The sequence below is a fragment of the Lactuca sativa genome, chromosome 6 (genome assembly GCF_002870075.4).
Source record: "Lactuca sativa cultivar Salinas chromosome 6, Lsat_Salinas_v11, whole genome shotgun sequence".
Taxonomy (NCBI): Eukaryota; Viridiplantae; Streptophyta; class Magnoliopsida; order Asterales; family Asteraceae; genus Lactuca; species Lactuca sativa.
This window is the reverse complement of record NC_056628.2, coordinates 189,495,634-189,508,786: the sequence shown is the minus strand read 5'-3', so window position 1 is coordinate 189,508,786 and position 13,153 is coordinate 189,495,634. Positions and strand designations below refer to the sequence as shown.

At 35.4% G+C, this 13,153-nt stretch overlaps 1 long non-coding RNA gene across 1 annotated transcript; it reads right to left on the bottom strand.

The window, feature by feature from the left end:
• Positions 1 to 8,680: 8,680 nt before the first annotated feature.
• Positions 8,681 to 9,747, bottom strand: LOC111877440 (uncharacterized). The gene is made up of 2 exons (XR_002845404.2): positions 9,148 to 9,747; positions 8,681 to 9,025 (listed from the first exon to the last, which is right to left on the bottom strand). It is a non-coding gene; the product is annotated as an uncharacterized LOC111877440 (long non-coding RNA).
• Between the last annotated feature and the right edge of the window lie 3,406 nt (positions 9,748 to 13,153).

The window sequence follows — 13,153 nt, the reverse complement described above, 5'->3', positions numbered from 1 at the left end:
ACCCTGAGCAATTTCTGGAGATAATGCCATTGTAAGCGTAGCAAGGGCTTTTTCCTGTTCTTCAACCCTTTCGAAATCCTCATCCGTATAATTTTCAATTTGTTTATCGACAATGACTTCATCCACTACTGTAGTGATTCGAATTGGTCCTCTAAGTATATTGCGCCAAATCTTGAAGTCTTTCATTTTAATATACTTTTCGATTCGGTATTTCCATTCTGGAAAGCCTTCAGCATTCAAGAGTCGAGGAATCCGAGAAGTTGTTCCCATGATGGAGTCAAGTTCTTGATGTGCTGTCATGTTTTGAGATTCCATGTGAAAGTAAAGCAATTAAAAAGTCACAAAGGTGTTTACGGTTGATAATGATTAAAATCAGATGACTGCGACTGTAAACAGGGTTTACGGTTGATGAGTTTACGACCGTAAACTTGGTTTACGGTTGATGTATTTGTGGTTTGCGAGTTTACGGTTTTTGCGAGTGATGTGTTTGTGGTTTGCGAGTTTACGATTTTTGCGAGTTTACGGTTTTTGGATTCCTGAAGCCTTTGTTTACGGTTGATGAAGATCTTGAGTTTAGAACCGTAAATAGTGTTTACGGTTGGCAGTAAATTCCCAGAAAGCTCTCAAACACACGTTTTTTGCAATAGATTCCGATCCTTTAACCCCTAGAACACCAAAACCAATGTTCAAGTAATAATAATATCAGCTTAAGTACCCCAAATCTCGATTGAATGAAGATTGACACCGGTTACTGCTCTGATACCAATTGTAAGGTCCAAATAAGGATCCTTACTAGCAATCAAACAACAAACAATAATAGAATAAGAACAAGATGAAAAGAAACCGAGCTTGCACACGTTTATATTCAATAAATCGTTAGGTACAACTCAAATATGGCCGTGAACTGCTATGCATCAACAACCACAAAAGACCTACTCCTTCACTATTTATACAAGACTGGACTGCGACCTGAGTTTGCGACTGTAAACAGAGTTTACGGCCGTAAACGTGTTTACGGTCGTGGACACACAAAAAGGTAAAAATGCGATAAACAGCTCATAAACAGTATTACAGAATCATGCCAAACAAAATACACTGAAAGCCTAGACCAAACCAATAACTGGACTCTTCATATATATATATATATATATATATATATATATATATATATATATATATATATATATGTGTGTGTGTGTGTGTGTGTGTGTGTGACAACCCGAAATTTCCATTCTGTATAAACCATATCAAGTCGGTAAAGGATTAGAACAGTTACAGTGAATTTCCAGACTTTTGGGTATAAGTTTGACAGTTTTTCAGGATTTACACTTAAGGAGATATCAGGAGAGTAGATTCACTAGGGTTTTGTGCAACATTGTTATTCCAAAACTCTATGATATTAGAGTTCATTTCAGGAATAAAATATTTTTTTCCAAAAATCCCAAGACTATATATAGAATTTTGAACCATATTTATTCATTAGTTACATTTCCAACTAGAGAAAAGTCGAATTCTCTCTCAAGGATCTTCGGACTTTCGTTCCAGAAAGTGAGTACTTCGATCTAGTTTTGTTTTAAAGCTTCTTATATGCTTAATACACTAGAAATCATAGGAAAACACTAAGATCTGTGAGTTTACCGCCCAATAACACCTTGGGGAGTAAACTCCTTTATAAGGGCCAAAGTGTGCCCAATGTCCCTCCAAGCCTTAGAACTTAACCTAGAAGCTACCATTACATATTTAGACCACAAAATCATTAAGAATAAAAGGCTAGAAGTGAGTTCACGGCCAAGGATGTTCTTGGGCCGTGAACACCATTTTTAGGTGCCAAAACACCCTAAAAGCCTTCCTTAAGCCAAGAGACTAGTTTAGACATGTAACCTAATGAGTTTAGGACTAGCAAGCACCCTTAGAACACCAAGAGTAAGGTATTCACGGCCTAAGAAGTTCCAGGGCCGTGAACTCCAAACAATAGTGCCAAATGGTGCTATAAACTCTTCTAAAGCCTTGTACACTAGCATAGTTTAGTTCCTAGTTGATTTAGGGACTTGAAAACACCAAGAACACCCATCCAAGGGAAATTACGGCCATAATCTTCATGGGATATGGTCCCAGGGCCGTAAACTCCTAAAAGGAGTTATATAATGCCCTAAACTCTTCCAAGGACCAAGCCATTAAGTGTAAATGCTTATTAGGGCCTTATAGAGCATCAAACATCAAATGGTAACATAAGTGTGAGCTTATGGCCGTAAACTAATGAGTTTATGACCGTAAACTCATTTAGTAGGATCATTAGGGCCGTGAACCTCATGGTGGAGTTTTCCTTGAGCCCTACACACAATAGCTTCCCCTACAAACACTTAGATGCAATCCTAGAGGCTAATAACACTTGATAAAGGTGTTTGGCATGTCCTAGGGTATCTTGACTTGTTTATTAGTTGTTTATAGACTAATTTGTTACATACATGTGAAATTATATGTTAACTAGGACCATAGAGGGTCTTTAAGACTTCACTTGACACCTAGCAGTCCTACCTCTTTAGTGCATCCGTATCACCCACAAAAGGTGAGTTCATACCCCTTAATCAATGTTTTAAATGTTTTTAAATGTTTTATGAGGGGATACAATTAGAATCATGCTTGTTATTATATCAATCACATGTGATTAATAAGCAGCATTTAAATGATTTGCTACTCATTATCCGTTTTACCAAACAGTTTCTTCACATGATTTTTCATAAACGTTTTATATGTTTAAAACTCCTTATTAAACTGTTCATTTTGCTCTGTATGTTTCATTTCAAACTCATTTATAATTGTGTTTCAAACAAATGTTTCTTTATACTTAAACTGTTTTATCAAACCCATGCTTTCAACCCGTTTTATAGATTGACATCAAGTCGATCTTTTCTTAGATAATAATTATGTTCAAAGGTTTTACAAAACTTATTTTATGCTTTTATATTATCAATTGCATGCCTATATAAGTATAGTTATATAAGAAATGTTGAAAGGACTTAGGAAGGCTATCCACCCTATTTCCTTTTCGCGCTTGAGATGTGGTCTGGTGGGATATCGGGTACCCGTCCGAAGGTCGTTTAAATATTAGTTATATATCGTGTGTACATATATAGTCATAAAGGTTCTTCCAGTTCATTCAATACCCTTGGGTAGCAAGGGTATACATCCATGTTCATATGTACCAGTTACATTATTAGTAAGCTACCATATAGGTAGTTTAGGAAGATATTAGAACCATTACTAGAACGCGATATCATACATTGAGTCAGTTCATTCATGAGTCAATACTTTCTAGATAGAGAGAACATACATTACAACTAGCACACGCAGAACATTACAGTACATTACTATACAATTACATGAGTACATTTACATAGAGACCCTGTTATAAGCATGCCTATATATGGATAGTTATATAAAATAATGTTTAAAGGACTTAAGAAGGCTATCCACCCTATTTCCTTTTCGCGCTTGAGATGTGGTCTGGTGGGATATCGGGTACCCGTCCGAAGGTCGTTTAAACATTAGTTATATATCATGTGTACATATATGGACATAATAGTTCCTTTCAGTCAGTTCAGTACCTTTGGGTAGCAAAGGCATACGTTCATATACTTTTACATGATTACGCTTACATGAGTACGTATACATAGATACGTTTACATGAGTGCGCTTACATATATGTTAGTAGGACAGACATCACTAGGTGCTATAGCATGGAACGAGTTCAGGATCTAACTATACCGATGAATCACAACGCATTTGTGATAGTTATATCGGGTATATATGATCATAGTAATGTGGATGTTCACAGCTTGCATATACGCAGGGGTCGTGTAAAGGTCCCAAAATCCCTTTGACAGGGGAGCGTCTAGCCTGGGATCTAGCCATCACATTATACCTTATCCCTCAAATAAGGTAATAGGAGTACAGAAGTAGTCATTTATTACAAATACTACAGTACTTAGAAGAATTACCCTAGACTTAAGGTAATTAGTATGGTTCTAGTTCGACACTACACTATAATACTATTTCAATTTCCCATTACATTCACTTCGTGAACATTCCCACGACACACGGTGTAACAACCCTAAATTTCGTATCATTGCTTGTACCGCTTTTCGTAACTCATTTCGATAATCCAATCGCCGTTTCCAATTTCGTTTCCGATTTCGGCATTTAATTAAGTCATTAATGTGTATTTTATAACTTAACGAGTGTCCTAATACCTTTAGAACTCATTCTAACACCTCATATTAGTGATCGGAACATTTCTAGAATCAACCATATCGAGTTACGGCAACTTGATCGGGTGCGACCAAAAGCCCCGTCTAACATCGGTATCGGGTAGAATTCCACCGTGTCCCGAACTTGGACACTATTTAAAGTGATCCAAGCTTCCATTTGAAGCTTTTGCTTCATCTCACAACTCTCTCTCTAACCTCTCTCCTCAACCAAAAGAACTAGTTCCAAAACACCAATTTAAGGCTTCAAATCTTCAAGGTAACTTCCCTAACTTGTTATACAACCCCTCTAGCTTTCAAATTCGAGTTTAAACCATGGATTAGGACCATTATCATGAGTTTACGGCCCTAGAACAGTCCTAGGCCGTAAACTCATATAAATGGGGTTTCTGGAGCAACAAAACCCTTCTAAACCACAATTAGACCTTAGATATGGCAAGATGACTTAATGGAATGGAGTTAGAATTCCTTAAACCATGATTTAGAGCCTTGTTCATGTGTTTACGGCCCTGGAGCATGCTTGGGCCGTAAACACATATAAAGGGGGTTTTTAAGCCCTTAAACCCTTCCAAAACTCCAATAAGGCTTAGATACGACTTGTAGAATTATGGAATTGGCCTTGGAACACATTGAACATTAATTTAGAGGACTAAACTTGAGTTTACTGCCCAAGAACATGCTTGGGCTGTAAACTCATATTCTTGGGGAGTAAACTCCTCTAAATGTGTTAAGGTGCCACTTAAACACACCTTAAACCTTAGGATAAATTCTAGAAGTGTCTACCATCAATTTAGAAGCCTTAAAACATAATAAAACCACCCATCAAAGGAGTTCACGGCCATGAGGGGGGTTCATGGGCCGTAAACACCAAAAACCATGCCAAAAGTCCCCTAAAAATCCATACAAGGCTTGGAAAAATCATTGGAATCACATGTGATTGTTTAAGGACCAAAACATTAAGGATTGGATGTGAGGGGGAGTTTACGGCCGTAAACTCCATGTTTACTGCCATAAACCCCAATAAATGGTCTTTAAGTGAGCCTAAATTCATCCTAACGCCCTAGATAAAATCCTAGCTAAATTATCCTTGTGTTAAGAAGCCATTTTGCACCCAAAATCATCATTCATGAGTTCACGGCCGTGAACTCATGTGGATGATGTATATAGGGCCGAAAACTCATGTATGAGTTCACTCTTGAAGAGTAAACTCAATATCCTAGCTTTATGTGACTTCAAATGCCACCCGGGTCCTTCCAAACACTTGTAATGGAGTGTTTCCGCAACTAGAAGTGTATGTCCCTAACAAATAAATTAATCAAGTCCTAATTAGGTCCAAATGTGTATCATTTCATAATCCATAGGAATCCTGTGCGTTCGCGAACCTAGAACTGACGTTTAGGATCCAAACTGACGCGTTTCTCAACCGGTGAGTTCATACCCCTACCCCTTTTCAATGGTTTTTAAATGTTTTCAGGGGGAATACAAGCAAAAGTACAAGGATATCTTGTACTTAAATTCATTATTCATTTAAATGGTTTCATAATTTGCACACTTTTAAGAATTGAAAACCTTCTAACAAACTCTTTTAACTTGCAGAGTTGTTTGTTCAAACGATTTCAATTCTTATTATATACTGTTATGTTTCACAATTGATTGTTCACACTTATATTGATAGAGATCATAAAACATTGTAATGTCTGTAATAAAACACCTAGGCTCGAGTGTAAAGGACAGACACCATTAGAAACCATAAAACATTTGTAATGTCCTTAATAAAACACCTAGGCTCGAGTGTAAAGGACAGGCACCATTAGAACTTAGTTAGTCATAGATACTACTTCCCTAGGCACGAGAAGTAAAGAGTAATATTAAAGATTGGAGACACGTCCTCTGTAACACTTCCTTGGCACGAGAGAGTGGAGGACTACCCCTGTAACCAGAATCTCCAGGAGGGAGAACGTGACTTGAGTGTATAGATCTATACGGGACTGACAAGCCCGCACCTGGCTGCTAGCTACAGCCGAACCGAAAGGTTCAAGGGTGACGGAAGTCATAAAAAGGATACTGGCCCTGGCCGAGTCATATCTAGTCTGAAGTATGGTTAAGGACTCGCAATCAAGATTATGAACACTTCACACTTAATTATTAGTTTTATGTACGTAATAAAACTAATGTACATTTAAGGATAATCAAACTTTCAGGAGAATTCATACACACACATTTAGGAAAATATGAGATTTTCCTGGGGATAACATTGAACATAATCAGAATTGGTAACAGTTCACACACACACACATGTAGGAAAATATAGGATTTTCTTGGGTAACGGTAATACGTAACCAAAAACGTGTAACAATTTAGATACCAAACTTTACAATTCACAAGAACAACCATGTTTTCAGTGTACATCTTTTACATTACATTTTGGATTTGGTAACCAACTTTTAAGAAAATATGGGATTTTCTTGGAAAACCACTTTTTCAGGAAACCAAAGGAACTCGTACATTTTCAGAAAAACTAACCGCTTATGAACTCACCAGCTTTATGCTGATTTTCAAACCGCTTGTATTCTCAGGTCCGCATTAGATAGGTTCCCGACGATCTCTTTTGGCGAAGACGGAGTGCGTAGAAGACTCGTCTCATTTTGTTCATATATACTAAGTATCACATGTATAACTTTACTTTTGAAACAAATGTAAACTTTTCTATATGTAATGTAACGGTTGTTTTACTTTACTTACTATGTGCATTGGATTTGATACTCAACGTGGAGTCAACCCCGGAAATGTTTCCGCCTTCGTTTTTCGGGGTGTGACACACGGTAATGTAGAAACTATATTTTTGGTTAATGACAGTCAGATTTGGGAAAATACACACTCTTACAAGAGACACACACACAGACACTAGATGCCTTGGTAGAAGGATACGATTAGTAGGAAACATAGGGCTTCCTAGGATCATACAAAACATTTTAATACTTACAGTTCATATACATACAAATACTTACATACAAATTAAGACACTAAAATACTTACGATCTCACCAGCTTTAAAGCTGATACTCTCTTTCAAAATAACTTGTATCCTCAGGTCAACCATAGACAGGTACCGATGCAAGGTTCAGGGAAGATGGTGCTCGTTCAAGACACATCTTTCATTTTGATTTATTCTTTAGTGTCTATTATAATTTGACCGAACACACTTGTATTAAAATTATATTATTAATGCAATGGATGATGTTGTTGCTCGTTTACTACTTTTCATTGTTATGATACTGTACATGACGTCCTCCGCCCCAGAACGTTTCCGCCGTTCTTGGTTTTGGGGTGTGACAATATATATATATATATATATATATATATATATATATATATATATATATATATATATATATATATATATATATATATATATATAGGTTCATTTCATTTGAGACCATTCTAATTTTGTGAGACCGTGAGACCAAATCTAAAAATAATTTTAAAATGCAAAATAAATGGAAAAATCCAAAAATTCTTTTTTTTAAATATTATTTTCGGAACTTGAATTAACTAAAAAAATAAAAAAAAATTCGTTTTTTTTTTTTGAAAAATACGTGAAATATTCTAATAGAATATTACACTGACATATTCTAAAAAATAATTTTAAAATGCAGAATAAATGGAAAATTCTAAAAATTCTTTTTTTAAATATTATTTTCGTAACTTGAATTCACTAAAAAAATTTAAAAAAATAAAAATAAATTCCATTTTTTTTGAAAAATACGTGAAATATTCTAATAAAATATTACACTGTACATATTCTAAAAAATAATTTTAAAATGCTAAATAAATGGAAAAATCCAAAAATTCTTTTTTTAATTATTTTCGGAATTTGAATTAACAAAAAGAAAATTAAAAAAAATAAAAAAATAAAAAAATGCGTCTTACGGTTTCACAAAATTAAACCGTCTCACATGAACCTAACCCTATATATATATATATATATATATATATATATATATATATATATATATATATATATATATATGTGCGGGACATGTTTTATGGTCAAATGCAGATCATCTTATTAGAGTTTTATAAAATATACAACAGATGATAATCATGTAAACACAAGACATTATATAACACTAAATATATATAAATTAATATATGTATGTATATACGAGTATGAGTCTTATGTCATAATCAATTATATGTTGTGAATTAAATTTTGGTAAATATATATTAAATATATGTACATTTTTAATTTAAGAGACCAATATTTACCAAATTAATAATTGTATATTTCCTAACGTATTTGTTTAATTATATATATATATATATATATATATATATATATATATATATATATATATATATATATATATATATATATCACATTAATAAAACCAATAAAATTTCTTCAACAATTCATACACAAATACATATTTAATTAAATCAATACAAACACGTTACATACAAAAATGAAACTATTACAATACAAATAAATTATACAATTGTTGTACAACCCATCACTGATTTCTTCTAGATCTTGTTTTGTAGAACTGAACACTAAAAAGAAACGTGTTTTCCTTCCTCAAATAGAGCTGTGAATCACCAATCCACATCGAGTTTCCTTCTTTCTTCTCTTTCGTTCCAGTTAAGGTGGTGTTGTAAAAACAGTAAATCAAAGGGATAACAATCCCGATTCTTTTCTTTTTTCCCATTTCCTATGCAAACAACAAACCCAAACACCTCTACAACACCCATCGATTTTACCTATCAAAACCAAACACAAATTCATTCCACTGATTTCTGATAAAATAAAAATAAAAATAAAAAAAATAAAAAGATGAAGATGATTAACGAAGGAGTTGCCGGATGCAGCCCCATTCCCTCACCTGCTTCCTCATCTGGATCAAACAAAGGCAGAGGACCGAAGTCCTTCCTCCCCCTTCGTATGTTGATGCCGATCGAAGCAGCCAAGAGGACATCAAGCCCGTTTTCCCCTTCTTCCTGGTGAACACCAACTCCTTCTTTGTGTTCTACTGCTGAAGACGAGAAACGAAATTACGAGGAATCCCCGGAGATCAGCTATACCTCCCTACCACTGCTCACCGATCCAACCTGCCACTACTTTCGATCGACCTCCTCTCTGCCTCCCATCTTCCCTCTGTCTCTTCGGTTTCGTCAAACCCCGAAGACAAACCCCCTCGTCGCCGATCTCACCTCCTCTCTTCGCATCTGCCTGTCGGAAGAGAAAGAGCAAAATCTCGCTGCCTCGTTCCTTCCTTCCTTTGGTTCGGCCAAACACCGGAGATACTCGCTTATTCCGATCGATTACCACCACCGAGACCACCTCCGTTCGCTGCTTAATCACTCGATTTTTCCCTCTCCCGATCTGTGAAGAGGACGACGCCTATTTTGTTCTTGGAGCCCCTTTTTGATCGACTGAACACAAAACACGACCTAAAACATGTTTCTGATTTTGACCAAGTCAAATGTCAAAAAAGTCAAACCTTGTTTTAAAATGAACAAAATCACCCCTCTCTTGATTAAGTTAATCAAAATCAGTCCCAATACCCAAAAAGTGATTCCATTTATCCACAAACAACCCCTCATTTGGTAAAAAAAATTATCAAAAACAATCCTAATCATTTAATCAAATTACCAAAAAGCCCTCTATATTTTAGTGAAGTTATAAATCAGCACCCAACAATTTAAATTTGTTACAAAATGGTCCCGAGAGTATTTCAAAGTTCAAGAATGGTGTATTTTAGGTTTCACATGACAAGTTGTCAATAGAATCTGAATACGAACAACTCGAACTCACGCTTCAAGGGTGAGTACTTACGACCCCTTTTTTATAATTATTTTGGGGGGGGGGGGGGGGGGGGGGGGTACATGTGCCTAAATATTTTTGTTTATACAAATCAATTTCCTTTTCATGCAAAAATGTAATAGACCTATTTTATAAAACTATTCTTATTTACCGACTTACCATATTATTAGGAATAAACTAGTATAAATTTCCGTATATGTATTATGGTTATTTTATCGAGAAATAACCAGTTCACACAACAAATATTACATAATACAAAATTATATGATTTTTATGTGACATTGCATCTTATAACAAGCACATTATGAAACTTTGTAGTATTTCAAGGATTCAAGCTATTAATATGCATGCTTATTTATATGATTAAATACACAACGTTTATACATGTACATATGTTCATTAATTTGAAACATTCATTTTTATAAAGCGAGAACATTACACTTTTACATATAGGTCAAACAAACTCGACTTTTATAAACCTTATAAAATGATATTCATTATGCCTAGTGACTTAATCTCAATTAAGTTAGGGCTGAGAGTTATTCGCAAACTTTTTAGTTAATGGCTTTTTAGTGAGACGTTATTCATTAGCTGAGTTTAAACACTTAGCATACCCACTTGCGTTTGCTAGCTACAACATCGATCGATCAATCGAAATAGGTGATAAGTGTCTACGATCGTTACTTCAATGTCAAATGAAGTGTTGTAGGGGGGTACACTCAGTCACATAGCTTGGTTATAGGACTCACTATAAACATTCACTAGAATATCTATCTCTCTGACTACCAACCATGGCTTGATTGCTTTCAACACTATTTTAAATATGGAATTACTTATGGAGCGTAACAGTTTGGTTTTAAAGGATATTCAGAGATTCATTATAAACATGGTATAAAGTATGGATTCACTTATACAAAATACATATTTGCTTTTAAAGACTCATTGCAAACATTGTTTTAACTATTGATATACATACAAAGAAAATACTTTTTAGCCTTATTAAAAGTGTTATCGATGTTATCAGAAAACCTGTAACACTCACTAACATTGTGTTGACCCTCAAAACTACATGTATTCTCAAGAAATCACTAAACTGACATTCAAGACGGATTGGATTACATGTGACCTAGTCTACTTGATGTTGTATTATATACCCATTTGTTAAGGCAATTAATGTATTATTGTTATTTATAAAAACGTTGTATTCAAATATCAAGATGGAACATCAATGCTATATTGTGTATTGTTGTACTTGTGCCATATATTCAGTTTACTTGTGATCCATGAACTTAGTCGCACAGCCCGACGTGTTCCGCCGCCTCGGCTGGGGGTGTGACAGACTGATATCAGAGCTAAATTAGCTATAGAGAACTCATATCCTCGAAAGAGGAATACAACTATAGCAACTAGCTTCTAATACAAGTATTATTAATATTAATTACAATACTTCTTGGTTACTTACGGTACGGAGAATCTGGTTTGAAGGGCCGCAGAGGGTTGTCGGATTTCAGAACGACAAAATTGTTAAAATGGTCCTGCCATATATTCAGTTTACTTGTGATCCATGAACTTAGTCGCACAGCCCGACGTGTTCCGCCGCCTCGGCTGGGGGTGTGACAGACTGATATCAGAGCTAAATTAGCTATAGAGAACTCATATCCTCGAAAGAGGAATACAACTATAGCAACTAGCTTCTAATACAAGTATTATTAATATTAATTACAATACTTCTTGGTTACTTACGGTACGGAGAATCTGGTTTGAAGGGCCGCAGAGGGTTGTCGGATTTCAGAACGACAAAATTGTTAAAATGGTCCTGCCCTCCGGTTTTTGCTGTCTGGCCTCCTTCTGTACTTGGTAGTCTTGGGGTACAAAACAAAATATGATAATACTACAAATCCCACTAGTGATATTATATAAGAGTTATATATACTCTGACCCGCGATAAGAACACTTAATAAAACTCTAACATGTCTCCAACTAAAACTAGCAACTCAACCCTTTAGGTCAAACACCTCAACTAAGGTTAGTATCGTACATAAATAAACCCGGAACGTATGCCTATGTTATTTATAGTCCGGCCGGTGAACAACCAACCTTGGGCAAGGAGTTTGATAGACTATAATGGTTGAAAGTTTTAGAGATTAAAGGATGTTCTCAAGATTCGCTGCATACACGTAGTACCTTAGAGACCTTATATCAACCCCAAAACAACATATACATTTTAAAAATACTTAAAACTTTGGGATAAGATTTAGATTCTCCTAGTTCGCCTAAACCCAAAGAAGAACAAAGAACAAATAGCTTCACTACCATCATAGCAAAGAAATCTATAGTTCCCCATTGATCGTTCAATATTCTCCAAACTTATCTCTATCATTTGAAATCGGTAGGATTTCAATTCACTCCCTACGATTAGGAAACCTCTAGGATTTATAGAATCAATAATTCTATATAATTTGGAACCTTACCTTGAAAGGATCGGAGATGATTGCTTACACCTCCTGATTTAACGACCTCACAAACCTTTACCCAGGAAGGGTAAACCCAGAATACAAAACATCTTGGGATTAACTTCACCAGTTTAAGGTCTGGTTACTACATCCAGACCTACTACCTTCGATAGTGCCAAGAAATTGGCCTATCAATTGACCGAGCAGTGTATCCGTCAGGGTACCATGTGATGGGTTTTAGCCATAAGAACTTTCCTATGTGCGCATGCAAAACCCTAATGCTTGGATCTAGGTTTCTCTAATTAAACATGCTTTGGATCCAAAACTTCTAATGACTAATTAGGTATAAGAACAATACAAAATCAGAGCTAGAAGTTTACCTTTGAATCTCTTGTTTGATCTTGTTGTCTTGGAGCTCTAGAGTCACAATTGCCACTCCTCTAATGGCTTACAAACACCAACTAGCAAAGAGGATGATTTGAGAAAGAGGTTAGGAAGAAATCGGCCAGGGGTTCTCTTCTTTTGAAGTGATGCCGATTTCCCTTGCTCAAGGGATCTATTTATACTTGTAGACTCCTTAGGGTTTCACCTTTAAACCCTAGTTGGATAATC